Here is a 13,884-nt window from a genome sequence, read left to right as displayed (position 1 = left end):
TCACCAACAACTACTTCCTTTACAAATATACTTTTTATCTCCAGACAAAAGGAGTCTCAATGGGAGCTTGTTTTGCCCCAAATGTTGCTGTCCTTTATGCCCACCATCTTGAGACTACACATATCTTATCCCTCCAGAATCCCTTTTTGAATAACATCACATTATGGCGTTGTTATGTTGATGATATTCTTCTCCTCTGGCATGGCCAACAAGATGATCTGATCTTGTTTATCTCCTGGCTTAACAGCTGTCAAGGTCACCTTACCATCACTTCAGATATAAGGAAAAATGATTTACTATTCCTAGACCTCACACTTCATGCAGAAGATGGTACCATTGGTACCACACTCTGCTGCAAACCCACTGAGCGCAATACCTTGCTATTGTACCACAGTTACCATTCCCGCGGTTTACGCGATGGCCTACCTTATGGGCAGTTCCTCCATATCAGGATGAACTGTAAACGGCGAAAATACTATTTTCGTTAAGCAGCCATTCTATCAGAGAAATTGACCAACAGAGGCTACCCCAAAACATCTAGTCAGAAGGGCCTCCAAATGAGCATGGTACAGCCACAGGGAGATACTCTTGACATCATCCATCAAACAGATTAACCAACGCATTTCTTTCGTATCCACGTACTGTCCCTCCAGTAAAAAGGTTAGCAACATAATCAAAAAGAATTGGACAGCACTCCGTACCTTCGGATCCTTTAGAGAACCACCTTTGTTCTCTTACAAAAGAGGCAACAACCTCACGGACAAACTGGTCCATGCCATTACATGGCCCCGAAAAGACAAAACCAATTTGTCTGTTATGTCCATGTGGGGCTTGCCCCCCATCATAGGCCACTTTATATGCCAGACATGCAGCGTTTGTGACTTGACTATTAACACCAAAGTCTTTGACACCAATGATCACACTTACCATTTGAAATTTTTTTTCAAATTGCAGGACCACCATAGTCATTTATGCGATACGCTGTCCTTGCAACATGCTTTACATTGGCCAGACCACACAAATGGTAAAACAACGCATTGCTCAGCACAAGAGCCGCATTAGATGTAACATGGAGACTGCACCACTAGTGACACACTTCAAAGATCACAACCACTCTGAAACCGACCTGACTTGGCAGGTCATTGACCGCCCCCAACTACCTATCAGTGAGGAGGGGTAATTTGCAACTCCTATTGAACAAATGTGAATGTCGTTGGATCGCACGTTGCAACTCTGTTGCCCACAGACTTAATTCTCTTGATGAATGGAATACGGTCATTACTACATCCTAGCATGCGTGCCCTGCAATTTTTCGCACTATACTTTAGGGCGAGACAATTATGAATCTGCTTTTAATGAATATGCTTAGGTCTGTCTGTGAGCATGCTCACTTTGTTCACTCCACAGAGTCACTGCCTTGCATTTCAGTCTTTTATATGCGTAAACCACTTCTGTGTTAACTTTATAACTTTGTCGTATCGCTGTGCATTCATGTCATTTGTCCAATATGCCTATGTATAATTAAGATGTATCACGTGGCCATTTTATGTAACTGTTATTTATTTTATGTCTGCAGTGCTTCTGTGTAATAAATACATCCTGTGAATGTACATACCTGGCCCACTCCATCAAGTTACACCTTTTATTTCAGTTTTGTAAGCATTAACTGCATTCATGTTAAATGTTCAATCTGCTTACTTGTAACTATGATTCATTACGTGGCCAGGCTCTCTAACCGTTATTTTATTTTATTTGTTTTATGCCTTCAATGCATTCTTGTAACAATACGTCCTGCGAATGTACATTCCTAATCTAGGTTCAAATATGTTTTGCACGTACATACACTTAACCTTATACTCTGTTTGGCAATTCATTATGTTGATCGTAGCCTTTTACCGCTACTTTATGCCATCTTTCTTGAGGCATTTCTTCTTTCTTAAGTACCCCCGGGGCACCAGCCGTCTGTGATGGATACACACTAGTGTTTCTCCTATCACGTGAGCAGGAAGCCCGCGGCTCTGGCTTTTAATCCCTTCCCGCCGTGCAGCGATCGTGGATGCTTTACTCGTCCTCATGGGTGTCCGCAGGGGGGGCAAGGAGGGGCGCTGCCCCCCCCCCCCCTGGAGCACCCCTCCTTGCCCTCCCTGCCAGGGCCTGCTTTAGGGCAGTACGACTGGTGCCATCGCACCGGGTGCTGGCTTCCTTGGGGCTCTGTGTTTACAACTTAATTATGATTTTGAAAGCACCTGCTGAAAGTTCCTTTCCTCCTGCAATTATGGGGCCTCACAGAAATGTCAAGATAAATCCTGTGATTAATGTTCTTCCTGGCCAGAGATCAGAGTTTTGTGTAGTTGAGGTTTTTGACTTATGTGAAGGTAGTACAGAGGGTTAATATGCCTACTGCAAAGAACATGTACCAAGTAGATTACAGAGTGCATTTAATGTAAAAAGATCAGCAGCCATTCTTTTGTTACTTTCAATTTATAACTGAAAGTCCTAATACAGAAGAGTGAGGTATTAACTTTCATCATAGAAGTGCATACACTCTGCTAAGTATAGAACATTGATTAATGTTGCAAAAAAGGTTAATTTGGGTAGAAATTGATTCTTCTTATTAAAGAAAACTCCCAACTATGCTGTTTCTTTTTCGACTCTGAGTTTGTCCTTCTCCACCCCAAGCACTCCTAAAATATACTGCCTACCAGTATGGATGACGTGTGACTCCTACACTTTAAGTCCTTTGGCTTTTGTAACATTTTCTATACACTGATTTACACAAGTATGATTGATTGTCAGTGTAATGTGTGTGTGATGCAATGTGCTCGGACATACTTTAATGGTATGAGTAGCGCTATATAACGAATTCAATGCATCTGAGAGAGAGTGGTTATGGAGACTTGGTCACTGTTAAAGGGTGCCAGTGAGAGAATCTGTGGTGGAGGTGGTAATTGGGGGTGGGGCAACTAAAATTGTCGCACTGGGTGCCACCAACGCTAAAGCCGGCCCTGCCCCCTGTGGACGCCCATGACACTATGCATTGCACATGGTGCTCCAGCCACTGTACCTATCCAGCTCGCACTCTCTGTTCTAGTCTGAAGCTCCTCTGCATCCCAGGGCTCAGTAGGGCAAGACGCGGGCTTCATTTTCCTGCACCGTCCCTGTGACACTCTCTTCTAGGTGAACTCCTGTGCATCTCATCGCACGTCACATCTAGACAACACCTGGAGATTCTGCTCTTTTCCAGATCCTTCTGAGTACCCTCTGCACCCCCCCTTCCATCTTATAATTTAGTCAGAAGCGCCAGGAGACCTCGGACTTTATAGCGCGCTCTGACACAATAACAAGATTGAGGCAGTCTTTTCAAATAATTATTGGATTATTGTGATGGACTGCCTAGATCAGTTGCTGTTAAGTACATTGCTAAGCAGAAAGAATAGTTACATTTGAATAAAAGAGTATATTTTAACATAGGCACGGCTCTGACATAAAATGGTGAACATCAATGGATGATTTTTAATTTAATAAGTTGCATTTATCAAGAAAGATAACACAAACAGAAAACAAATGAAAATTAAGTGTTAGACATACGTCAGTACAGAGGGGGATATCCAGATGGGTTAGGAAGCGTGGATGCTAAGAGGAGAGGGGCTGGGTCCATGTGTAGTGACCATTGTAGTCCAGATTAGGTAGGAGGCGCAATGTGCAGGCATATGTAAGATGTATCCTGAGTAGAAATTATCATACAGCCCTTCCGAGTCTTACTCATTGAGGGTTAGAGCAACTCGTTCTGGGCACTTACCCGCATTGCCGCAACATTACAGATTTCTCATGCAACTCAGGGATGTATTCTTTAAAAATAATTTTCTTCCGCCCAATGGTATAGATAGCCAAACAGCGGAAAGTTTACATCCATGTGACTGATAGGTAGGGCACTGGAATTATGCAATTGTGCGGCCATTTTCGCATAAATTGTATATTTGCTGCATTTGTTGCATAATCCAACATATGCCGCATATTCTGCAGAGTTTAAGAAAAAAATTGTGTCTAGCTCAAACGGTTCAAAAGTTAGTAAAAACGCAGCAACACATGTTGCCGGGCAGTTGAAAGTCCTTTGCAAAGGTTGACTGACCACCTTTCTGTAGTTTGATGCTATACTTGGGTGTTTAACTAGTACTAATGAGGTGCAACTAATGCCCAAACAGTGTTAACAAGTTTACAAATGACAAAATGAAGTTATACTGTCACAAAATGTGCCACATAATTTGCTTTTTCTTGACACATAATTCACTCAACCCTTCCGCTTTATGTGACCCTCCCTGCCTCATAATTACAGTGGCCCTGCTGTTAGGGTGACCCTGCTGAGTGCCTCATATTCTACTCACAGCGTAGAGTGTGATTGCTGGAGTAAGGCTGGGCCTGCCTTACCCGGGTGCTCTACAATAAGATGCTGTGGCTGCGCTTGTGTGGTGAATGTGGCCTCAGGGAGTTCAGACCTCTGTGAGGACCGTAGACAGACAAAGTGAGTAAAGCACCTGGCTGCCGATGGCAGAGCCACTTTTCGCAGCTACCTCTCACCACTGGCGGGACCCAAAACTTGGGCAGTGCCTCATACACACTTAAGGGTCTCCCAACCTGTGCACTAGAGTCTGAGCCCTCGCTGTCGTCAAAATGAGACAGTCAGAGAGAGAAAACAGTAAAACTCAGGGAGTCATGCAATGACACAGCAATGAGTATGAAAACATAACACAAACTCAGCGTAGCAATTGCTCCTGAGAACACTGGGGAAGATATTTCTGTAGCATCCTGCCAAAACGATGTCTGCATTCCTCACCTGCACTAAGTGACTATCTGGTGACGTCAGAAACCAGGGGTTAGTGGGGCAGCGATGACCAAGCAGTTCAAACTTCCACTCTGACCTAATTTTAGAATTGCAACACGTGCTCCAAGACTGCTTGAGCTTGATAAAGGTAACCAAGTTAAGTAACACCAGTACAAGAGGTAAATGTAATTTGTGAGGTATAAAGTAAAAAAGGTTGTACAAACATCCGTTTCATTTTCATGTATCATCCCCTTCCCTAATTACCAAAAATACAGTACAAAAGGTCAAGAATCCATAATTGGGTACTTTGTAACGCGACAAAAAAGGCCATCCTGCCATCCTTTTTTAACTTTGGGCTGAATCTCTTTTTCTGTCCATCTGTTCACAGCTGTTCTTAATCACAGTAAAGCGTTGTAAATGGCTATAACACGTGTTTTTAATTTTGCATACATTTGACACAGGCAGCCAACTAAATAGCCAGTAGTTTCTTTGAAGAATGCAGGTTCTAAATGTAGTGGTTTTGAGATTTGCAAAATTGAGGGCCCTTTTTCCGAGATCCTTCGCATACATAGACCTTCTACTTCTAGGCAGGGGGCACCACAAGTTGTAGCTAACACCCCAAGCCCCAGGACAGGAAGATTTCCAGGATAGTACAGGTACTGGTCCAGTTCCCGAAGTAAAGATGGGAGATTTATATATTTATAGTGTTCTGGCGTGTGGTACTTGCATCAGTATTTGCCTTTTGTTAAAGGTGTAAAGGTGTAAGTTGTACTTCCAGGTTTCGGTGGCAGTCATCTGTCACTCTGTCCTTTGTTGTTTTCATGACACCGCTGGTTTCTCCTGTGGCTGCTGTTTGTTCGCGATGGTTCAGGTTCTTGGATCTAGGGAAAGGCGCCCTTCGGCTGCTTTGTAGTGCTAAGTAGTGTACGTTTCTTTAGTTTACACCAGGCTCCCCGCGGAGCGTCTGCCTCTTGCTCTGGTGTTGTTTTTGGCCTCAGGCTGCTCCCCACCCCTTGTCACCTCTCTGAGAGCCTGAGCCCCCTTTGACCCTCTACCTGCCGCCCACTCCTTCCCCCCTCTTCTCTAGGTTCACACCTTGGTGCTTTCACACTTAACGTCACCTCCAGCTCGCATTTTCAGAGAGGGTCCCGGGTTCCCTATCACCGACATGAGGTGGCGGTAGAGAGAAGGGAGACAGAGGAAGACTTGGTGGGGTCGGGGAGATGGATACGGTGGGGGTGAGAGTGAACGAATAGCGGGGAGAGAAAGACAGAGAGAAGCAGCGGGGAAAGAGAGACCGAAAAATAGGGAGGAAGGAAGATGAGAGAGCAAGTGGAGGGGGAGTAGAGGGGTTTGGGTGAGGAAGAGCAGCTTCAGAGAAGTGAGACCTGTGTCCTAACTCCGCCAGTGAAGACAGCGGATCCAAAGGAGAAAGAACCAGGCCAGACAGAGTAGGTCCAGGCAGTGTGCACGGAGAAAGGCTCTGTGGGTCCGGAAGAGGGACAGGGCAGGCAGAACATCACCCGGAAGTGCGAACAGAACCAGACCAGGGCGAGCCGATCAAGACCAGCAGATCCTCCCTGAGCAGATAGACGGCGCGATACTCAATCAGAATGTAGTGTTCAGCTTTTGGGGTGCCAGGGGGATAATTTTAGGGTTCAGGATGGGTATGGGTTCTGAGGTACCAGGGGGGTAATTTTAGGGTTCAGGGCGTTTACGGGTTTTGGGGTGCAAGGGGAGAAATTTCAGGGTTCAGGGCGGGTATGGGTTTTGGGGTGCCAGGGGCACAATTTTAGGGGTCAGGGCGGGAATGGGTTATGGGGTGCCAAGGGGGTAATTTTAGGGTTCAGGGTGGGTATGGGTTTTTTGGGTGCCAGGGGGACAATTTTAGGGTTCAGGGCGGGTATGAGTTTTGGGGGCAGGGGTCATTTTAGGGTTCAGGGTGGGTATGGGTTTTGGGGTGACAGGGGCATAATTTTAGGGTTCAGGGAGGGTATGAGTTTTGGGGGGGTTTGGGTAATTTTAGGGTTCAGGGTGGGTATGGGTTTTGAGGTGCTAGGGGTTGATTATAGGTACCAGGGCAGGTATGGATTTTGGGGTTCCACAAAAGAAAGAGATGGCTGTGGCACAACAACCCTATGGTGTATGAGATCATATGCGGGATGCTCCCTGCCCCCCATGGCTCCTCCTGCGCCCCAGTGTTTCTTGTACCTCACCTGGCACACATCATGTCGGAGGATGGTGATGATGTTAACATTTTGCCCACCCCCTGGAAAAATTTCTGCGGATGCCCATGCTCGTCCCCCCGGCTTTATTCATCGTATGAACACCCTGGGTAAAGTATGTGGTATCCCCCAATGCGATGTTCAGGCCTCAGCGGCTGACTGAGATTTAATCCACTCCATACAGCAATTTCACAGCGCCCAGGTAAGGCCTTCTGCCCTCCTTTCCCCCTTCCCCTCTAACCTCAAACCCTACAATTGATTCCAGTACACTTGGTTAGCCCTACATTGACCCGTCCTTGGTTTTTGTTCCCTCCCTTTCCTCCCTTAGACTCTGTACCCATCCCATCCATTGACGTACCGTGGACCCTTCACCATACGTTACAGGTACTTTCTACACCAGCACGCCTTTCCCATTTAGGATTGCATGACCTATGGATAGTAACATGTATTTCCTTCCTTCCCCAGCAATTTACCTGGCTCTTTGCTGCATTCTCCAATCTTGATTGATTCCCCTCGCTTCTATCACCACACCGTGATAGTCACTCCTTGTGCCTCCATGTGATATCTCTTTACCTGTTTTCATCATTTATACTCTTTACCATAATTTGGACTTTCTTGTTTTTACCTCATTTCTCTTTCGCCTTCTTTTTACACAGCACTCTCTTAGAAATGTGTCCTCCTGATGATGACCTTAATATGATAAGGTTGAAACGCCATCGACGTTGCAGCGTCATTTATGGCTACTATGGGGTCATTCTGAAATCAGTCAAAACAAATTACTTTTGTATTCATTCAAGTTATATTTTGACCCTGAATTATTGTTTGTTTTTATTGTCCTTTGCCGTCTCACGCTGTTCTTTTATCACTTGTGTCACTGCACTTGTCACTTACACTAGCACCCTCAGTTAACCTTTGGTTATTATGGTTACTTCAATCCAGTTGTAATGTAGTGCTGATATAACTACTTTCTAAAATAACAACCTTCATACCTTACCTTGGTCTCCTGTTCCCCTCCTTTTGTGATTGATGCACTTATTGTAACAGTCTTTTTAACGATTACTGGTCGAGACACTGTTGTTTATGTTACATGATCCAAAGTTGAGACATGAAAATGGAGTGTTTCAATCGCAAATTTCAAAATAGACACTAGATGGCAGTACGGAATAGAGTCATATCACTCCTTTACTCTCTTAACCTCCTAAATCGGCCTGCCACTTAAATGCATCAGTAGCCCAATGTTCACCTGGTACTAAGTAATGTTCATCAGTTGCAATCATCATCTTTTTGTTAACCAACTTAGTACATAAATAATACATATATAAATAAAAAGATAAATACTTAAATATATGCATAGATTTTCACCATGACTATTTTCATTACTCACTCACTGTTATTCACTCAGCTCCAATACAGATTTGTATATTTAAATTTGATATATGTTACTGAATGGCAGTTGCTAGTAGGTAGTTATAGTAGGAACCAACAGCCTGATTCATCATACTCCCGTTTTGCGAGCCCCTAATAGCGATTCATAGCGAATCGCTATTAAGGACTCGCAAAACGGGATTCATGTAGGAATATGCAAAAAAAATGCGATTCCTACTAATTACTTATTTGCGATTAGCAAATTGCTAATCGCAAATAAGGAATAACTCCCCATTCATTCCTATGGGCCGAAAGGCCCATAGGAATGAATGGGGAGTATTCCTTCTTTGCGATTAGCAATTAGCTAATCGCAAATAAGATAGCGATTGAAAGGGTGCCAGGGGCGTCCAAAGGACACCCTGTAGCACCCCTTAAATGCCTATATGAACAGGGGTTGCGCACACACATGTCCAAAGGACATGTGTGTGTGCAACATGCAACTCAGAAAAATGCTTTTAAAAGCCTTTTTCTGAGTTATCGCTATTTACCACGAGGTTTGACCTTGCGGTAAATAGCGGCCCGAAATTGCGATTTCGCAATTTTTAAATGGATGATGAATTGCATTTAAGGAATCTCAAATAGAGATTCCTTAAATGTAATCCATCGCAAATTTGCGAAAACGCAATTACCGATTTTTGCATTTGGGATGATGAATCCCAAATGCAAAAATCTCACTCACAAAGGGCCAGATTCTCAGAATCTGGCCCTTTGCGAGCCGAATTCAGCTTCATGAATTAGGCTCCTAGTTTCCATAGGAAAAGCTTTTGATTGTTTTGCTAATAACTTTAGTGCCATTTGATTAATCTTTGTGAAATTTTCAAAACTAATGGGGCGGTCACATCAGCTGCTTTATTGAAAATTTCTGAGTGATCCGTCAAGGGGTGAGGGGCTTGGAAAAACGGGAAGTCCCAAAACGCTGTTTCTTCATGTTAATTTCAATAGGAAACTGCTGAAGGGAATTACACTAAATTTGGCAAAAAGGTAGCTCTCTTTTTGTTAAACCGTGCAAATCCATTCAGTAGTTACTGAGAAATTTTAAGATTTCTCAGAAATACAACTGTCGCTGAGATGGATCTGAGAACCCTCCCGATCTCGTGCCTGAGATCTAATTTTCTGCCAACACTTCAAACCAAGAAGTGTTGTCAGCCAATTTGTGAGTTGGTTGAACCGAGTTACAAGAAAGAGCTTTAAAAAAAGAAAAGGGGTCTGGGTATAAACACTCTGGCATCCTAGGCCTGTTCAGTGGAGTCCACAAGGGTTCCAAAAGAAGCATGTTTGAAAACAAATTGGTAAAAGAGTTGGTGGAGACATGAATCCAGCAGAACATTTTAAAAAAAATGAAGCACTGGCTGCTGCTCTTCATTTACATTAGGTGCCCAGGTGGGCTAGGCCCCGGGGCTAACAACAAATAAAGATGCTGGGCCTGCACGGGCCCCTGCAGCCCCAGAGACAGCCACCTCCCGGGCTAATACTTTGAAGTGATGCAACCCGAGGACTGCCACCTCCCTGGGCCTATTTTTAATTAGAATGTGTAGGGGGTGGAGCCCCGGGGACAACCACCTCTGCGGGGCTAGTATTTTAAAATGTGGAGGCCTGCAGCACCCCTTACGCAGCCCCGGGGACCACCACCTATCCAGGGCTATTTACAAAATGGGGGGCACACGGCCCCCCTCCTGGAGCCATAAATGGCCCTGGGGACCACCACCCCCCAAGGCCAGCTCCAGCAATGTACCCACCCCCGGGACATTGCTGTTTGGTATAGGATGATGGGAGTAGTGCAAACAAGCGTGCCTGCTTTGACCAAGCAAGAGCACCTTGCTCTTGCTTGGTCAATGCGAGCATACTTTGCTGTTTAGCCCCAAGGAGCTGAATCTTCGCAGCTTCCTGGGGGTAAAATGCTAAGCAGGCTCCTGCAGGAGGGGTGAGCTGGCCGGGACCACAGCTGCCTTCATACACCCCCTGTGGTCCCCAAGGAGATGATGGATATGCACTGGGGACCGCCACCTCCCCGGGCTATATTTACAATAATGTGTGAATTGGTGAAAGTGAGCACACTTTGCTCTCGCTTGGTCAATTCAATTCAATTCAGCTTTATTCGGTGCATAGATTTGTTCCAACCTTGATATTTTCCTGTTAAAATCAACTGTCAGACAGTCAATTATTATTTCTTTTGAGAATTTAGTTTCATCCTTGGACCATATCCCTTGCCACAGGAGCAAGCCGGCTAAATTTATCGTGTTGGTTAGGTATGGGGCTAAAAACTCCTTATGTACTATGCAATTGCTCTGGCTTGAGGGACTGCTAATCATCTTTTAAAGAATTTATTTTCTTGTCTTTGTAAAGTAACAATAGGTGCTTTCCCCCAAATCGCAGCTTCATATCAAACCCCAGTGATACACTTGCTCCGATACAGGGCTAAAATCTCTTGTATGGGCTTATTTCCAAATTTTGTGGTAAATCTAAAAATACTTTCCTTCACTCTTAAAAATGTCATGCTGTTCAGTTCAATGTGCATATTCCATTGGCCAGTTTTGCTAAAAAGCATTCCTAAATATGAGAAGGTAGAGACTCTAATCATAACAACCCCTCCAGCATGATGTTGTCTGATCTTAGGTCTATTTTTCCCACATGTCATCACAAATGTTTTTTTTAAATTTAGGTGTAGACTTTTGTCAGTCATAAATGACACGAAATTTTCAAATAAATGTTGCAGCCCATTTGCTGTCCTAAAAATTAGGACAGCGTCGTCCGCATATAAGAGGGCTGGCGTAGTGCGTGGACCAACTTTTGGGGCATCTACTGGTAGTGATTGTAGGAAAGAGTTTACACTATCAATATAAAGAGATAATAAAAAGGGTGCTAATATGCAACCCTGTCTTATGCCACATGTTACTCTAAAGGCTGAAGTGCATTCTTCTCTTTTTCCAAAACATACCCTAGAAGTTAACAAATTGTAAATCTGGGACAGGTAGTTAATAATTTCTAAGGGTGCGCCTTGCCCCTTTAGTGTTTGCCGTAGTGTTTGATGGTTAACTAGGTCAAAAGCACTAGTTAGGTCTACAAAGCAGAAATGTAACACCCCTTCCTTTACTAGGGTATATTTCCCTATTAGTAAATCTAAATTCAGGCATTGTTCAACCATTTCAATACCTCTTCTGAATCCGTACTGGGCATCTAATAGGATGTTACCTTTGGTTGCCCAGTTTTCAAGCCTTTCTAACAAAATACAGTCCATCACTTTAAAGGAGGAATCAAGAAGAGATATTCGACGGTTGCAATTAGCCATTCCCCTGTCCCCTTTTTAAAAAATGTATACGATAATGCTCACTGCCCAGGTTGCTGGTAAAGCGCCTTTCAATGTTGCATTAAAGACATTCAATAAGAGAGCCATGTTAAACTTAAATACGTCAATTGGCACACCATCTTCGGCAGACGCTTTCCCATGTGCACTTTTTTCCAGTGCAGTTTTTATCTCGTCTGGAGTTATTGGAGCCATTCCGACCAGTTCTATGGTTATAAATGTATCTACAATTGCGTCAATACTTTTTATAGAGCCTGGATTAAAAATATGCTCAAAGTGGGATACCGAACCTTCCGGGGCAATAACAGTATCAATTTTTGCTACACTATTCTCATTGAAAAAAGGATGATTTACAATTTTCCAGAATAGCACTTGATCATTCGTAGCTGCTGCTTAGATTAATTTTTCCCACACCCCCTTACGTATCTCTATTTTACTTTCTATTAGGGCATGATGATAATCTTTTTTCACTGTACGAATCCTAGTATTATTTCTTGGCTTTTGTTATAACACCAGTTTCAGGTCGCTACTTAATTTTGAGCATGGGTGGTTATACCATCTAGGATTAATAGTGCACGTTTGCTTTTTCCTTTTAGTTGTAAGATCTCTGGCAATAGAGGTGGTGATGTTACAGAAGGCATTTACAATTGCTGGAACAGTGGAAGAGGCTTCGAGGCAAATGTCAATATCACCTTCTGATTTCCCTATAAACTGTTCCATAAAAGTTACTGGATTCACTCCTGTCCATTTATTAGAGACTCCATTATTGCCATAGGTAATAATTTCTTTCATCCAGTTGTTTGCCTCTTTTTCTAGAGAAAAAATCTAGCCTGATTGTGACAGTTAATGGATTATGGTCACTAAAGAGGCTGTTTTCAATATAAGAAGAAATCACCTGGTTACAGCAGTTAAAGGATACAATAAAATGATCTATGTTAGAGGACGACCTGCTTCCTACAAACCAGGGTACCGAGTATTTTCCATCAGAGCCTGTTGGTTCTAAGACAGATAGATCATACTTGTGCATCATATAGTTAATTTTCTCATCATACCCATCGTGTATAAAGTGTGGAATCCTGTCCCCTAAAACATCATAATACCTGCAGGGTTCACCCACATCAAGAGCACACTTAACACAATAAAATTTGCCCGCCCAAATAAGATTATAATCCCCTTTGACACCCTTCAAAAAAATATCCAGGTCATTTTCAAATTATGTCATTACTTTACACTTTGTTTTGTCAAAACTGTTGTTATAAAAATTTATTATGACGAATGCCCGACTTTCTAGCGAGCGAAGTTCCAAAAATTGGTAATATTCGGACGAAAGGTTTTACTTAAGGATAGAGGTGAAGTGAGTGCAATCAGAATAGCGAGGCCACCTTTTGCTCCTCCCATGCTTGACTGCCTAGCATTGGTGCTGATTGTTTGAAAGCCATCTATGAGGAATGGCTCAGTACACCATGTCTCTTGGATTAAGATGATTGTATATCCATCTAACATTTTTAGCCAATCCTCGTCCTTAAGTTTACTTTTAATGCCCGCTATATTCCAGGTCATAAATTTAAATGTTTCACCAATGGGTAACAAAAGCCCACTGCTCTCCTGTTCACCCTTTAGTGGATGTTTAATAACATGGGTATGTCATTTAACCATACCCTCTAGTGGACCCAAGGCCACTTGGTTTTCTTGTTCGTTATTAATGGTCAAATTTATTACATTAGGGATGTCTTCGTTGATAAGCATATGATCCACTGCACCCGACCATTCTGGTTTTGTAGTTATATGCGTATCGGCAGACCAAGAATAAGCGTTGTCACCCAAGTTCGGACTCCAGTGGTCACCCCTTATCCATCTAAGTCAGTCTACTTCGCTACATCTGCGGAGGGGAGAGAATCTGTTGTACAGAGGGAAATTTAACATCGGCTGGTATCTCTGTTTTGTAGGATGTTTATTTGGAATAGGTTTGTAAAAGAAACCAAGTGGGACTGCCATAATACGGTCAGGAGGAGTTGGTGGCAGCTACTCCCCGCTTGGCGCCGAGCCTGTACTAATCAAGCATTTCGCTCTGGGGCTATTTCATTTAGCTCATGGCACCCGAGTGTATTTTAAAT

Source organism: Lissotriton vulgaris, chromosome 2_1 (genome assembly GCF_964263255.1).
Source record: "Lissotriton vulgaris chromosome 2_1, aLisVul1.2, whole genome shotgun sequence".
Classification (NCBI taxonomy): Eukaryota; Metazoa; Chordata; class Amphibia; order Caudata; family Salamandridae; genus Lissotriton; species Lissotriton vulgaris.
The sequence above is the reverse complement of the archived record's forward strand: the minus strand, read 5'-3'. Positions refer to the sequence as shown.